Source organism: Pollicipes pollicipes, unplaced genomic scaffold (genome assembly GCF_011947565.3).
Source record: "Pollicipes pollicipes isolate AB1234 unplaced genomic scaffold, Ppol_2.1 Scaffold_5724;HRSCAF=6776_pilon_pilon_pilon, whole genome shotgun sequence".
NCBI lineage: Eukaryota > Metazoa > Arthropoda > Thecostraca > Pollicipedomorpha > Pollicipedidae > Pollicipes > Pollicipes pollicipes.
The window spans coordinates 39,121,598-39,126,327 of record NW_023596746.1 but is presented as its reverse complement, the minus strand read 5'-3'; positions in this window follow the sequence as shown (position 1 = coordinate 39,126,327).

The following is a 4,730-nucleotide window of genomic DNA, read 5'->3' as shown; positions in this document are numbered from 1 at the left end:
TTCCGTCGTAACTTGCTTCACTTCGTTTTTGTCATGAAGAGCGGCGGTATTTCCAACGACACGGCATTGGTAGTCATCATGTTGACGGTCCCCGTATTTTCACCGTAATTGAAAAACTGTTATCTCTGAATCGCGTTTGTGAATTGTATTCAGACTCATCATTTTTCTGGCCATTGTGGTCCTGATGAAAACCCCCTATTTTGAGCTGCCTAACAGCATACTGCACATTCCATTGCACTTCACGCTTTCTTTTTATTGCAGTCCAAAGAGAAAGAAAATGCAAGCTGCGCTGCTTGTGTAAACCTTATTCAGCAATACTACAAGCCTGTATCTGTTCACTTACACTTACTCACCTACAACTAATAGCTTTGTTTATTTGGGTTCAAATGTAACATCTCAGAGTCTTTGAGAGTCTTGGCACGAGAAGGCTGCTTTGCAATAGTCCCTCTTAACAAACTCTCGGCTACGTCATGACGCGGCGTGGTGATATGTCGGTGGCATGCTCCCTGAAAATCAAAGTACCGCTCGTGACAGGCAGTCGGCCGCCCTCAGTGTGCCGTGCTGACGATCGCAAAATACTCATCGTAGTGTTCTCGAGGTCGAAGATGGTGGTGTTTGACATGCAGATTGAATTAGATGTGCATACATCTGCCCGTCCTTGTTTGTGTGCCATGTCCTTCATACGTCTAGTAAGTTCCCAGCAATTATTCCTGCAGGGCCTGAATGCACGCGTTGGCCCAGGGTTTTGATAATCAAAAGACCCTCGAGGTCCCCGGACTCACCTATGTCATTTACCCAGTGTCGCTTCCGTGGTATGACCTCGTGAGGATTTTTTGGATTGTCATGCACGTGCCCGTGACCCCAGCCCTGTTACCACGGTGTCGGTGGTCCATATCCCATATCCCCTGAGTCAGCTATACCTAGCCCTGAAGCTGTATCCGTCTATCTCGCGGCTTCCCCGGCTCGTCGCCGCTGCTTCAGTGCCCTTCTTGCCACCCGAGTCGGCCAAGCTTCCTCTGTCCTTTACTGCAGGGTTCGCTTCCTTCTCAGTGTCGCCTGTACTGAAGTAATACCAGCCACCCAGACCATCTGCGCTGTTGTCTGTGATATTGGCGGAATGTGACATGGGGCTTCACGGCTGGGTTCCGTGGGCTGTGCCGTTTGCGGTGGGAAGAGGTCCCACTATCGAGCCGCCCGTACACATTGCTTTTGTCGCTACGCAATTGGTCGTGATAGGAACATTGGCTTTTGCGCTTTCCCTGGAAGAAATACGACAGCATTGTTGTGCAGCGCCTGTCTCTCGTAAGACGTGCGTTACTGCATGGGCATGCATTCTTTGAGTGCTGATTAGCATCCAGTGCAGGCTGCGAGCTCCAGCCAACTGTATCGGCCGTTTCATATCGTCAGTCTGTTAAAACGATTTTCTCCAGATCGCCATCACTTACGCATGCTCCCGTCTCCACTTAAATATATTTGCGCTCGCCAGCTGCGTTTTGTGAATGCAACACCACTTTCTATCGTTCCAACCTGTACATGCGTGGATTCTTATGCTAGGGATGTGGTTACGCTGTTTGTTCAGACAGGTCCTCATCTCGATTTGGCGTTCCTCATGCTTCGTCATGGACGTATGCCTGCTATCTGTCCGCACTATATTTTACGCCCGCCGCGGCGTGTTCCAAATGCACTTGGCATGTATGCCGCACTATCTGACCCTTGATCCAGAATTACGGGGACCTTTGTAGACCTGTTTCTCAAGTCTGAACGTTGGGGATATGTCATAGCTGGCGTTTGCATTGATGATTTTTAGAACAGCCCGAAGCCCGTTTTGCCCTGCAGTAAGCAGTGAACAGAGTGTCACACGTCCAGCACATGCCTGTTTGTCTGCCGGCTTGTTTGCCGGGTTGTCTGCCGAGCTTTTTGTCAGGTTGTGTGCTGGGTTGTCTGTTCGCTTGTTCGTCAGCTTATCTGTCGGGCTGTTGGTCAGATTGTCTGTCGGGTTGTTGGTCAGATTATCTGTCGGGTTGTTGGTCAGCGTATCTGCCGGGTTGTCTGCTAGGCCGACTGCTCGATTGTCGGCCTGTTTCAGCCGCTCTTGCTGTAGGCGATACGCATACGAATGATTCCATCTTGCCCAATAGCCCGAAAGGGATTCGGAACAAATGTGATCTAAATATTCAAAGAAGTCTCAAGTCCAAAAATGTTGTGGACGGCAAACACACAGTCCAAAATGTTTGCGACAAGCAGCCCAGCGGCGGATGGGCCGCTACAGCCTAATGTGCTGCAGTCTCTGTTGCCGCCGGGCGGGACTGGCCGCCGATCATTTGCTGCCTGTTGCTGCTGCCGCCGGCCATTTGCTGATTGTTGCTAACCCAGCGACTGCCCCGAATGCAGCGGCAGCGTGCTTCTTTCCGCGAGCTCTGTTTTTGTTGACTGCCGGGAGTGCGACGTCCTCGAGCTTGGGAAGTTAGACCAATCAGAGGCGGTCTTGGCTGCTCAGCGCGACACTGATGAGGCGCATAATGGGCTCGTGCTTGACCCTGGGAGGACCGAATCCACTGGGGAATTGAACGATGAGTCACGGCAGAATCAATAGCCTTGGACTTTTGCGCTGAGTCAGAGCCAGGGTTGGGTCAGCCACATCACTAGGGGCCGACAGTAAACTGAATGCTGACATGCTCAATCAAACACGAGTATTTATCCTATCACAGAGTATATATATATATATATATATATATATATATATATATATATATATATATACATATATATATATATATATATATATATACATATTACTTGTTACGGAAAATGTGGTCCAGGTCTGTCATATTAAGTCCTAACAGCAGCAACCCAGAAAGTTGCCACTGGAATTGACTCCATCGGAGTCGATTTGAGATTTGAGCCATGTTACCTTCACACATCGGAGCCGGAGTGACATCAGAGCTGTGCTGTGCCGGCCGGAGCCAGGTCGAAGTTAGCTCGTCGCGCTGTGAGTGACTGTCGGAACCGCTTCATTGCACCCCAGTCCTGCGCGGGTCTGCTGTGCACTACATCTCGATTTGTCTCAACATCGCTTCACGGTGACCGGTGCCACCTCGTTTCGGCTCCCGCATCGAGTCGGCTTTTGCCATGACGCGCATCGCCTTGTCCGCCGCTTGGTCATTTGCGCTGATGTGGTGAGCGGTCTTCAGTGTGCTGGCCAGTTTCTGTGTGTACCTTAGTGGCTTGTTTCCCAATACATTGCTCCGTTGCTTGCGTGTTTGATAAAATGCCAATGTCGTCAGGGCCTATATACTCAGCTGTGGCCTATGTCACAGTGTTACTCTATGTCACTCGGCACTGCAGCGGTTCGTGGCCCGCAGAACGATGGGGCCGTAATGGCCTCGGAGCGCGGTGTAATCTGCCACACCTGGGTCAAACGAGGCACACCACATTGACCTAATGACGTCGGAGCACTACCTGATCTGCCATCACGGGGTCAAACAGAGCACTCCGCCCTGACCTCACGCCTTCGGTACCGTGGTCTGGTTCGATCCCAGCGAAGTGAGGCCAGCCTTTTCTTCCTTTGGCCAGCCGTTGCGCGACCACGAGACGGGCCGCCGTCGACAGTCATAAACGACATTGTTGTGAATGCTACGGTCATAAAAAATGGTGCGTGCCCATCCACTAAGGTGCACGAATAATCAAGGATGAATAGTGTAGCAGGAGTTTACCGGAGGGGGTAATGCGCGTTCAGATGATATATGGTGGGCACTTCGAAGACATAATTGATTGTGTGGGAAAGTGAGCTGCACATGGCCCACTGTTCACGATTTGCTATTTATCTGCAACGTTTGCGAATCTGCCACGTTTTACAGTAATCACGATGTCCCACAAAGGCCGATACTGGCCATGGAAACGAAGTCCTTCGTCAGTTATCTGTGCAATGGTTCCATTTAATGCTAACTCTTTCCTGACCAAGCTGAGGCACTCGATCACATCGCGTGTTCCGATGCTTTTTATCAGACAAGCATGTATATATATATAGGCGGCACGGTACAAGTAATTTTCCCTCTGTGCCTGTGACACTCATATTACTTACAGATGGCTGGAGCACAATTAAAAATGCAAATTTTAGCAGTGATACTGGGATGCTGAAACTGCCCTCGTATGGAAAATAACAAACACAAATGTTCGAAAAATAAATGACCGAAATCCAGGGATTTGAGGGGTCGGGGCAAACCTGCAGGGTACCACAAGGTGTGTTCATTGATCAGGTCGTCAAAATATTCAAATTCATGCTCAGGTCGATATTCACCCGACAGCGGTCTTGTGATTAAACTGAAAACCTGCACCCCGATATGACGTCACTTGATCGCACTGAGAACAAGAAATAAGATTGGCAACGAACTCATGTAGGTCCTGCTCCTGCCATCATATTTAAAACGCGCTCATTCGATTTTCGCAAAAGTTAGTGAAAATGTAGGCATCCATGACAGCACGAGCACACAAGCTGAGACCGGGGAGACATAGTACGGAACCCATAGCAAGGCAAAGTCACGAATATCGGTCTATGTATTGTGTACGTGACTGGTTGCCCTCTGTCCTGCCAGCGTGACCGCCGTCCTGGCGGCACGGGGGTTTAGCGCGCCTGCGTTATTAGCGTGTGTGCGTTTCGTGCTGGGTTCGATTCTCGAGAGCGGCGGCCTCTTCCTGTAAGCAGATCCTACCCTTTCGCTTCTGTTCTCGAA